General features: G+C 34.3%; 1 protein-coding gene across 3 annotated transcripts in view; it reads right to left on the bottom strand.

Moving 5' to 3' along the window:
- The window catches only part of PARD3B (par-3 family cell polarity regulator beta), a 991,638-nt gene that overhangs the window by 489,964 nt on the left and 489,080 nt on the right, over nucleotides 1-12,594 (bottom strand). The window lies entirely within an intron of this gene.

Raw genomic sequence — 12,594 nt, 5'->3', positions numbered from 1 at the left:
GAAAATAAAAGGTTGGAGAACCATTTACCATTCAAATGGTTCTCAAAATATACCCTAAAAACTATAGAACACTTCTGAAAGAAATTGAGGAAGACACAAAGAGATGGAAAAATATTCCATGCTCATGGATTGGCAGAATTAATATTGTGAAAATGTCAATGTTACCCAGGGCAATTTACACGTATAATGCAATCCCTCTCAAAATACCATGGACTTTCTTCAGAGACTTAGAACAAATTATTTTAAGATTTGTGTGGAATCAGAAAAGACCCCAAACAGCCAGGGGAATTTTAAAAAAGAAAACCATAGCTGGGGGCATCACAATGCCAGATTTCAGGTTGTACTACAAAGCTGTGGTCATCAAGACAGTGTGGTACTGGCACAAAAACAGACATATAGATCAATGGAACAGAACAGAGAACCCAGAAGTGGACCCTGAACTTTATGGTCAACTAATATACGATAAAGGAGGAAAGACGATCCACTGGAAGAAAGACACTCTCTTCAATAAATGGTGCTGGGAAAATTGGACATCCACATGCAGAAGAATGAAACTGGACCACTCTCTTGCACCATACACAAAGATAAACTCAAAATAGATGAAAGATCTAAATGAGAGACAAGATTCCATCAAAATCCCAGAGGAGAACTCAGGCAACACCCTTTTTGAACTTGGCCACAGTAACCGGAGAAGGACAAACAGTGTATGTTCTCATTCATTTGGGGAATATGAATAATAGTGAAAGGGAATATAAGGGAAGGGAGAAGAAATGTGTGAGAAATATCAGAAAGGGAGACAGAACATAAAGACTTCTAACTCTGGGAAATGAACTAGGGGTGGTGGAGGGGGAGGAGGGCGGGGGGTGGGGGTGAATGGGTGACGGGCACTGAGGGGTACACTTGACGAGATGAGCACTGGGTGTTATTCTGTATGTTGGTAAATTGAACACCAATAAAAATTAATTTATAAAATTAAAAAAAAAAGAAAAAAAAAAAAAAAGCAAGGTATAAGGCTGCCAGGATTATAAAATGCCAAGTCCAATGCCCCACTTCAGCCTAAAGACCACTGTAATTTGATTAGCATAAAAAGAAGAAATGAAGCAGCTAATTTATGGAAAGTACATTATATGATGGACAAAGAAGAATTACAGTTTTAATCAATGGAGGAACAAGTACATGTGTGTTAAGCTGTAATCTAAAAGAAACCAAAAAGAGTACTTAAAACTTTATTTCCCAAAACCAATATTTTCCATCTTCAGTTTGGGCACACTTTTAAGTTAACTTTTCCTTTGTTTTTATCATTAATACTCTCATTATTGAAGAAGAGTTTAAAACATGCAAAAAAAAGGCTTAATTTTGACAGCAACTGCATTAATATGAACTATTAAATATACTTCTAAGACTCTAAGCAATAAAAGCTAGAGGAGGTCTACTAAGAATGCCCATATCTGAAATCTAAATTTCAATTATCTGCTATATTTACAACTTCACGCTTTACACAATGTGCCAGAAGGAATGGCTTAGTAGTCTCAGCATCTGGTTTTGAATTGCTATATTCCTTGAATCACACAATTTATTCATCTGCTAGACCTCTCAGGGGAGAAACATAGACAAGTCATACTACTTACGGGTTTAGTGCCATTTACACCGCTGGTGGAGCAGTGGGCTGGTTCTAGAGCTTCCCTTCTATATTATAATTGCAGCAGACCCTATTTTGAGTGAAGATGGCTTTCTCTACTTTAGGAGTATCCCTGAAGATTCCCTCTAACTTAGTGTAATACATAAAGTACAAGGGATTAATTACTTTCAAAATATGACAAAATATTTAATGACCAAAATATGGTCAAAGTAACTATAATTTTCAAAACTGGAACAAACTGATACAGAGGTAACTCAAACCATGCAGAACTACGTGCAACTAGATGTGTCTTAGTCTCCGAGGCAGTAAGAAAAGAAGCCTCTACAATTGCTCCCACAGAAATGACTTGTTTATTCTTGCCTCTCATACTCTATGTGATTTTTTTCCTGGAAAATAAAGAGGCCACAAGAGAGTCCACTTAGAATATACCTGTCATGTAAGTACGTCTGCACTATATGGCTTTCCAAAGAGTTGCACTTCATTTTGTAAAGGGTATTATTTCTGCAATGTTTATTGTCACTTGAGGAAAAAAAAATAGTAGGTATGGTTGAAATCTTCACTAAAATAGCAAATTAATTGAGGTTAGAAGTGCCATCATTAATTAGACCAGCTCCTCTTCACTTGAAGGGCCAGAATCTATACCTGAGTGATGGTAATCTGCATTTACTAATAAAGTTCTATGGCTAATAAAGCAATATGTTCTGTGTAAACAATAGCACCACCACAAGTTGTACAAGGTGTTAAACTTGACCTTTTATTCTTTCTCAGCACTCCAGGTTCTTTTCTGTGATGAACAATTCTGGCCATATTTTAAAGCTTACTTTAAAATATAATGGCTTATATAATGTATAGGAATGTCTGATAAAAAAAAATTGCATCAGGGGCACCTGGGTGGCTCAGTGGTGGAGCATTTGCCTTTGGCTCGGGTCATGACCCTGGGATCCTAGGATTGAATCCTCCATCAGGCTCACTAAGGGGAGCCTGCTTATCCCTCTGCCTATGTCTCTTTCTCTCTCTCTCTCTCATGAATAAATAAATAAAATCTTAAAAAAAAATTGTACCAATTCAACCCAATTGTTTATCTCTCATGAATAAATAAATAAAATCTTTAAAAAATTGCACCAATTCAACCCAATTGTTTATAAATATGAGAAAATAATGGAAAAATATAATTGCTACACTTTATTCCTAGGTCGAATATAAAAAATAAATACCTTTAAATATAATTCAAATGTACAATGTAATTAATTATATACTAAATATCTAAACAGCATTAGAGATTTTATGGTCAATGATCTGATAGAAGAGACCTAAAATACATACAAGTGATGTTTAACTTGAAGCTTAAGACAAAAAGGTCAAAGTAGGTGAAACCATCAACAATTATTGTGTAAAATATGTAAATGTCAAGGGGAGGAAATTAATGATAAATGTAGACATTGGTTATTTTAAGCAAAAATATCATGGATAACTTACAATATACAATGGGATAACTATTTGTTACGGCAACAATCTATTTTATATAAAAATTACCTAATTTGTGGTTAAGATGCTTTGAAAAAGTTTTTTCTTTTTTTTAGAAGAAAGTGCTAAAGATTTTCCATTTTCTTAAAATGGAAAATAACTAAAGGCAGTGTTTCTAGATGAAATAAAATCCAACTATAACTTATTCTCTTATAAGAAACATATCCAAAACATGACAACCCTGAAAGGTTTAAAATGAAAAGGCAGAAAGATACATTACTAGATGCTGTAGAACTACTAGAACTGTGTACGTATAAAATAGACTAAGTTAAAATAAGGTATTATTAGGGAATTAAAGGGCCACAAATTATATAATAACAAAAAGAACAATCTAGAGAAAGATAAAATAATTACCTATGTATCCAACAATACAGCCTCTGAATATAAAAGATGGGTCCATTTACAAAGAGAGATTAACAGATCCACCAGCATAATGAGGAATGTTCACATACATTATTCTTAATAGCTGATAGCTATTGTAGAATAAAGAATATAAGGTATTTAAATACTACAACTGGAAAGTTCAGTATAAAGTTCAAATAGACATCATATAGACATCAAAAAGCCATCATCTGACAATTTTTAAGCAAAGATATAAAAAGAATAAGCAACATATAAAGGAAAAAATGTCACTGTGTACTATGACATAAAACAACTTGAGTAAATTCTAAAGAGAATATTTATATGCCCCTTATTCTCTGACTACAGTGCAAATAATAAGTTAAAATCAATAACAAAAAATAAACTTAAACAGAAACTCAACACCTATACATTAGGTCAAAAAGAAATTAAAGCCATGTATCTAAAACACTCATCTATCAAAGAGCAAATCACAATAGAAATTTAGAAACATCTATAAGTATACAATTAAAAAAACTATAATATGTTTTAAAACTTCAGTATTTATATTTCAAAAAGAAAACCTGCAATAGATGGGAAAAACATCAAATAAGAAGTAATTGAGGCTTTTACAAAAGAGGGATGAGGCGGCTGTCACCTGAACCCTTTCAGCATAAATGTTTCCCACAATGTGATACAAATAGGTAATAACTTCACAGCATCACCTCTAAAGTATTCTTGCCCAAAGAGCTGATTCTGAATCTAATCAAATCTCTACATTTAACTACCGAAAATTCAAGGGATGAAGAAATAACTTAAGTGATAGCACAAGGAAGCAATTTGGGAATTCCAGAATGTAAGATTCTGTATGGTAAAAAATAACCCAGTTTCTCCCCAGATTCAAAGACTTAAAATAAAAAAGGAAATAGGAGGGAGAGCTATAAAATAAGAATCAATAAGTGAATACAATGTGTGGGCGTAGTTTAGATCCTAATGCAAACAAATGAGCTCCTAAAAACTTTTTTTTGAGATATTTGAAAAACTTTTAACATGGCTAAGGTATCAGGTAATATTTAAAGTGATATTTATTAATTTTGTTAGGCATGATAAGAGGGTGATTATGTTTAAAGGTTCCTCTCTGTTAAAGAGGCATACTGAAATATGTAAGAATGATGTCTGGAAGTTGCTTCACAGTATAAAGTAAAATTTAAAAGAGAGAATAGCTTAAGCAAAATGATAATATATTGCTGATTATGGAAAGTAGTTGACGTGTACATGGGGGTTCATTATACCAATCTATTTTTGGGTAAGCTTGAAGTTTTCACTAATAAACAGACTAAAAATATTTCTAAATGTTTTTTTTAAGAGCTAAGGTTAAAGAATAAGCCAAAAGGAAGGAAGAAGACAAGCATTTTCTATAAAACAGAAATAAAGCCACAGCTGAAAACATCAAAGCCAACAATTGATTCCTCAAGATCAATCAATCAGAAAAGCCAATGGTAAGAATGACTAAGAGAAAGAAATGAAAAAGAGAAGGCACAGTTTTAAAAATGAAAGGAGTCAATGGGAACAAATTTGTTGATGTTTTTAAAACCATAATTTGCCCTGAACCTAACATGGTATGGATTTTCATAAGTGCAATCAACCTATAATTTGCCCTCTTCACACCATTCTTACCTAGGTTTAGTATTAAAGATATACTAATACCAGAGTAAGTTGGAGAATACTTATCCTTCTTTTTTTCTACTATTTGGAATCATTTTTGTACTACTGAGGTTATCTGCCCTTTGATGATCTGCTCCTATTAAATAGTCAGATATGGGTATATTTTACCTTTTGGTTCAGTTTCTTTTATAAGCGAATGTCTAATATTTTGTAATTTAGTAATATATTGTGTATCAAAACAAAGACTTCAAATTATTGGTCTGAGATTGTAATAATCTCTTCTAAAATAAATTCTCTGAGTTTCCACTTTAAAAAGAGGAGGAAAGAAGAAAAAAAGAGTACAGATAAAAGCAGAAAGCAATAAAAATGTACATATAATAGTGAAAAATAAATCAATAACTGAGAAGATAAATAAAATTAAATTTCTAGCCAGAATGATCTAGCAAATAAGTGAGAAGATACAAATTACCAAAGTCAGGAATGAAAGAGGGAACACCACTACATATCCCAGTGACAATAAAGGAAAAATAAAGGGATAATATTACTTATTATCTGTTTACTTTTAGGACACTGTAAATCCCTCGAATGACACAAATTATCAATATTGAATCAGTATTAATGATGGAATTCTATATCATATAATGAAATTGATCTATAATAAGAGACCTCCTCACAAGGACAACCCATGGCCCAGATGACTACATCTCAAACATCTGGGAAATAACAGCCACTCCTAAAAAGCCTTTTCAAAATAGAGAAGCAAGGAACACTTCTGAACTCATTTTATGAGACTAGCATTATTCGGAAATCAAAATCATATAAAGACATTACCCCAAAAAGAAAACCAGAGACCAGTATTCTTCATGAACAGAGATGTAACGTCTTTAATAAAACATTAGCTAATTAAATCCAGGAATATATACAAAGGCTAGCAGATCTTGATCAAATGAGGTTTTCCTGGGTAGGTGAGCTGATTTAACATTCAAAAATTCACCAATATAAATCACCATGTTAATAGAATAAAACAGAGTGATATATAAAAAGTTTAACGATTAAAACCCGGAACATCAGGAATAGAAGAAACCTTCTTCAGTCTAACAAAAGGAATCTATTAAAAAAAGAACCTTAGATGTAACACCACATTTAATGGTAAAGGACTGAATGCTTTGTAAGATTGGGAAGATAGCAGGAATATCTGTCCTCACAACTTCTATTTAACATTATAGCTAGGTTAGTCAGGCAAGAAAAGGGAACAGGCATAGAAATTGGGAAGAAGTCAGTAAAATTATCTTTTTTCTCCTTTTTTAAAAACTAAATTATGTTGGGCCAACTGTGTATAAATACATGAAAAAGAAAAAAAATGGACCTCTAGCTTATACCACAGTGGGGGACAATACATTTCAGGTAGGTTATAGATTTTAAAATAAATAGCAAAAATAATAAAACTTTTCAAAAATAACACAGAAGAATACATTCATGATTTTGGGATAGGGAAAGCCATATTAAACAGGACACAAAAGGACTATCTGCAAAGGAAAATATTGATAAATTGGACTACATTAAGAAAAACTGTTCATCAAAAGATACCACACAGAGAGTATAATAAAAAGCAAGCCTCAAACAGATATCTACAACAAATATTTTCAATTAAAGTGTTTTTATAGAGAATATATAAAGAAAACCTGCAAATCAATGAGAGAGAGGAAGAGAGAAGAAAACCAAGAGGAATATGGGCAAGAGACCAAGATAAGCACCTCACAGAAAAAGATGAAAAATATAGACAATAAACAGCATGAAAAAGTGTCGGCCTCCTTAATCACTAAGGAAATACAAATTGAGCTAATTTGATACCACTACATATCCATCAGAATGGCTAAAATGAAAACAAAACAACACAAAACAGTATCAACTACTGGTAAGGCTACGGAACTTCTACTTTCCTAACACTGCACGTGCCAGTGTAATTTAGAACAGCTATTTGAAAAACCGGTATTGGTAATATGCACACAGCATTTAGCTCCTAGGTGTACAAACTCAACAAAACGTGCACACCTGTGCACCAAAGGACAAGAATGCTTATAGCAGAATTATTAATGGTAGTCTCAAAGTATAAATAATCCAAACAGCCATCAACAGTAAAATGGACAGAGAGTTTTTAGATAAAAATAATGGATTCACACAAATATAGTGAATTTAAATAAGAAAAATATTCTAATTACTTTTTTTTCATAAGAAAGATTATTGCCTAGGGTAAGTAAGTTAGGAGTAGATGTTTAAGTCCAGATGGTCCTCACCTACTATGGTTTGACATAACACTTTCTTTTCTTTTCTTTTCTTTTCTTTTCTTTTCTTTTCTTTTCTTTTCTTTTCTTTTCTTTTCTTTTTACTTTACAATGATGCAAAAGCAATATGCATTTAGTAGAAACCATACTTCAAATTCTGTATTTTGGACTTTTTCCCAGGCCAGCAATATGTAGTGTGATACTTTCTTTTGAGGTTGGTCAATGGCAGTGAAGCACAATCGTGAGGATAAACAACTAACAAACAACTGGCACACTTAAAACCATTCTGTACCCATACAACCATTCTGTTTTTCAATTTTGGGCAGTATTCCATAAATTACATCAGATATTCAACACTTTTGTTATAAAATAGACTTTGCATTTGATTATTTTACCCAGTTGTAGGCTGACATAGGTGTTGTGAGTACATCTGAGGTAGGCTAGGCTAAGTATGATGTTTGGTAAGAGGGGTGTATCAAATGCATTTTCAACTTACCATGAGTTTATCGAACCATAACCCCATCACAAGTTGAAGAAGATCTGTATTATTTAAAGCTATACAGGCAATTATTAGTCTAGAGATAACCATTAAGCGGAAAGGTATTTCTAACAATCAGGAAAGAGGAAGTGAATGGGAGGTCGGAGGTAATGTGAGCATATGAAATTCTTTACCTCTGATAGCTGATAGTCAAAAGCAGCTACTATACAAAGTTGACAAATCCAGAGAGGGGAAGGCATATAATATTTAAAGTTATGTGATAGCCACCAAAAAAAACCTATAAAAATAGCAACTGTGAGCAGTGCTTGGTTTTGGGATGGGGGACTGAACAGGAGGCAGGGAAGCCAACATTTCATTTTGTTCTTTTCTTTTTTTTTTTTTCTGGTTGTCAAGTTTTAAGCATGTGTCATCTATTACTTCTACAAAATAAATACTTAAAAATGTACATAAAATAAGCCTCTGAGCAAAGCCCTTATGAGTTCTAGTTCTCTACCACAGCTCAGCGAACCAATCTGATTGGCAAATGGTATAGTAAGGGACAAGCACAATCTCTCAGAATGCTAGAATATAAACTAAGACATTGCCTGGGATTTTATAACTGAATGAAAATTAAACTCTATGGAACATTTTCACTGCAGCATAATTCTGTTAATTTTTTCATGTTAAAAAGTGAATTTATGATTTACATTTTCAACAAATACTAACCTATGTAAAATTAGAGGTCTCTATTACAATTTAAAGATTGACTCCTAGGGTAATGATATGATGGGTTTAACTCTTTGAGGCAAAGGAATTTTTAAAAACCTGATGATCTTTTAGGATACATTATATCACATACGAACAGATCTAGAAGGGCACCTGGGTGGTTCAGTGGTTGAGCGCCTGCCTTTGGCTCAGGTTGTGATCCCGGGGTCCTGGGATCGAATCCTGAATCAGGCTCCCACAGGGAGCCTGCTTCTGCCTCTGCCTCTCTCTCTCTCTTTCACGAATTATAAATAAATAAATAAATAAATAAATAAATAAATAAATAAATAAATAAATAAATATTAGATCTATGTCATTTAATAAACCTATTCATTTTAGTTATTATTACTGCCTAACAGATGATCTCCAAACTGAATGGTATAAAGTATATATATTTGTTTACATATTTGTATTTCATGGATTTGTGGGTCTGATTCTGAAGGGCTAAGCTGGGCAGTTCTCACTTGGGGTCTGTGATAAGGTTAACATCAGGTGTACACTAGGGCTTCAGTCAAGGTCTAGGTAACCAAGGTGGTGCTGGACACTGGAAACCATCAAGGCGGCCAACCAGGTGCCTACACATGGTCTTTCCAGCTAGGTGTATTCAGAATAATAGAACTTCTTACAAGGCATCTGGCTTCCTCTACAGTGAGTTTCCCTGAGAAATCTACTGGAAACTGTGGTGTTTTGTGACCTATTAGTTTCAACTGAGTCACTAATGCCAGTCCAGATTTATGGAGATAAGATACAGACCTCTATTCTTGATAGAAGGGGTACCAAAGACTTTATGGACTGGTTTTTAATCACCACACAATATCTGTTGTATACTATTAGTTTCTAGTGAGTCACTAATGCCAGTCCAGATTTATGGAGATGGGACATAGACCTCTATTCTTGATAGGAGGGGTACCAAAGACTTTATGGACTGGTTTTTAATCACCACACTACTCTATGGATGAAAAAAAAGTGAATTTAAGCAAAATAAAATTTTAAACTAATGAAGTTACCTTTGAATTTCTACCTTTGTGGTATGTTTGTGAATCATAATAGATTCATAACATTCATTGGGTGAAGCATGGGGGGAAGGGATTACTTAAAAAAAATTCTTGACCCATCTTTAAAAAACAAAAACTCTCATCTGAAAGCATAAAAGGAAAATTGTGCAGTTAATAAAAATTATGGAGAATGATGCTGTGGTAGTCACTGAATGAACTTAAAATACTAAATTGCCCTTGATAACAGATAAAAGGAGCAAAGCTAAATTATGAACAGCCAATTGGAGTTTTCAGTGCCTTATTAACTAAAATCCTCATGGCTCCTAATTAGTTCAGGCTAAACATTAAACCATAGAAGAAGTACCTTTTCTTAAACTAAATTGTACTTCACTCCTAATAACAAAAATGCTTTTTTGGAAAGCTATGTATGTGATAAATATATTAACTGATTCTCTGAGCTTAAAGCCTCAATGAAATTGTTAATGTTACATCAAGAATCAGAGGGTAGAATTTTAATGATTAGATGAGTTTAATTTGTGACAAATGCAAATAACTACTTTTCATTAAAAGAGGCATTGGGGCAAGTTATCATGTGCCCTATTCATTTATATACTTTTCCACCCCCAACACTGAAATTCTTATCACCAACTGTCCTTTATTATTGAAACCAAAGTAAGGAGCTGTGAAAGTTGTTAGTAACAATGTGCATACTCAACAGAAGTCTTTTAAGTTTATTTTATTTTTAAACTCAATTAATTAACATATAGTGTATTATTAGTTTCAGAGGTAGAGTGTAATGATGCATCAGTCTTACATAACACCTAGTGCTCATTACATAAAGTCGCCTCTTTAATACCCATCACCCAGTTACCCCAACATCCCCAACTCACCTCCAGAAACCCTCAATTTGTTTCCTTTAGTTAAGAGTCTCTTATGGTGGGGATCCCTGGGTGGCGCAGCAGTTTGGCACCTGCCTTTGGCCCAGGGCACAATCCTGGAGACCCGGGGACTGAGTCCCGCATCGGGCTCCCTGCGTGGAGCCTGCTTCTCCCTCTGCCTGTGTCTCTGTCTCTGTCTCTCTGTCTCTGTCTATCGTGAATAAATAAATAAAATCTTAAAAAAAAAGTCTCTTATGGTTTGTCTCCCTCTCTGGTTTTTTCTTATTTTTTTCTCTCTTCCTTTATGATCCTTTGTTTTGTTTTTTTAAATTCCACATAAGAGTGAAATCATATAACTGTCTTTCTCTGATTGATTTATTTCGCTCAGTATAATACTCTGTAGTTCCATCCACGTTGTTGCAAATGGCAAGATATCATTTTTTTTTAATGGCTGAGTACAAGTCCTTTTTTAAAGAGAAGTGTTCCTCCATAATGTTGGCGCTTTCTTTTTTTTTTAATTTTTTTTATTTATTATTTTTTATAGTCACACACAGAGAGAGAGAGAGAGGCAGAGACACAGGCAGAGGGAGAAGCAGGCTCCATGCACTGGGAGCCCGACGTGGGATCACGCCCTGGGCCACGTCCGGGTCTCCAGGATCACGCCCTGGGCCAAAGGCAGGCGCCAAACCGCTGCGCCACCCAGGGATCCCATGTTGGCGCTTTCTAAAAGAGTTCTTTAAGGGTGTATATTTCTTTTAAGCTTTTAAGCTTCTCTATTGATAATTCTTTCACCTCTTTCAAACATTCTCAAAAAGATCTTTGGCCAGGTTTTAATTTATTTGGAACCACTTCACATTTCATTAAGAACAAGACTTGGGGCATAGAGAGGATGACTCCTCATTCTTGGTTTCCTCAAGTAAGAGGGATCACCCCCAGGACCAGAGTGGCCAATAAATGAACTTGGCCAGCTGCTTCTAATGTTAAGACTGCCTACATCAAACCAAACAGCTAGCAACATATCAAGGGTATGATGCAAGATGATATTGACTGACCTGTTATATTTTATTTCTAGACTCTAGTTCTTAAAAATGGGAGGGGAGGGGAGAGAAGAAACTGTTTTGAGACATGGAATCTCAGAACTCAGGAGGTTGCTCAACATCCCTCACTGATAAACAAGAAAACAAGACCAAAACAAGTACTTCAATTTGCTCAAAGCCTCAAAGGAAGCCAATTCCCAGGCTTCTAGGCACTTTCAAGCACATGATTTTAAACATTTTTCAGAAATAATAATACTCCTTTTTCTCTTTCCATTTTTTTTTACATTTTTATTTATTTATTTATGAGATACACAAAGAGAGAGAAGCAGAGACACAGGCAGAGGGAGAAGCAGGCTCAGTGCAGGGAGCCTGATATAGGACTCAATCCCAGGACCCTTGGATCATGCCCTGAGCCAAAGGCAGATATTCAGCCACTGAGCCACCCAGATGTCTCTACTCCTTTCTCTCTCTCTTCCTATCCACCTGTCAACTAAATCAAGAAATTAAAAAAACAAAATAAAACCAGAAAAACACTTGGTAATTAATTAAACCATATGCATCTGGTGAACTAGATTTAGGGTTCACTTTTGCTATTAATAAGATATAATAAGATTGGTATTTCTAGTATTTTTCACAATGTCGTTCAGAGGATATCAGGAGATGGCACCTGAAAAATAAGGTTCTTGTGGTGAAATTAATTTGGGAAACACTACTTTAAATTAAAAAATATTCTTACATACTACTACTCAGAATTTTAAATTTGCTCTAATTGTAAGTCCCCATGGAGGGAATATAGTGTGTAGTATTCCCCAGTGCTCCCAGTCCTAAGATCATGTAGAGTACTAGAAATCTATGGAACGCACTTCGGGAAATCCTAAACAACACATATTGAATTATCTCCAGTACTCCTGGTATATGATCCTGGATATGTAAAGGGTAATTAACAAGATACAATTTATTAGCCAATAGTTTGAACTGTCCTTTAAGATCAA

This window comes from Nyctereutes procyonoides, unplaced genomic scaffold (assembly GCF_905146905.1).
Source record: "Nyctereutes procyonoides isolate TBG_1078 unplaced genomic scaffold, NYPRO_anot_genome, whole genome shotgun sequence".
Lineage (NCBI taxonomy): Eukaryota > Metazoa > Chordata > Mammalia > Carnivora > Canidae > Nyctereutes > Nyctereutes procyonoides.
Note: the sequence above shows the minus strand (reverse complement) of the source record. Positions and strands in the feature narration are given on the sequence as shown.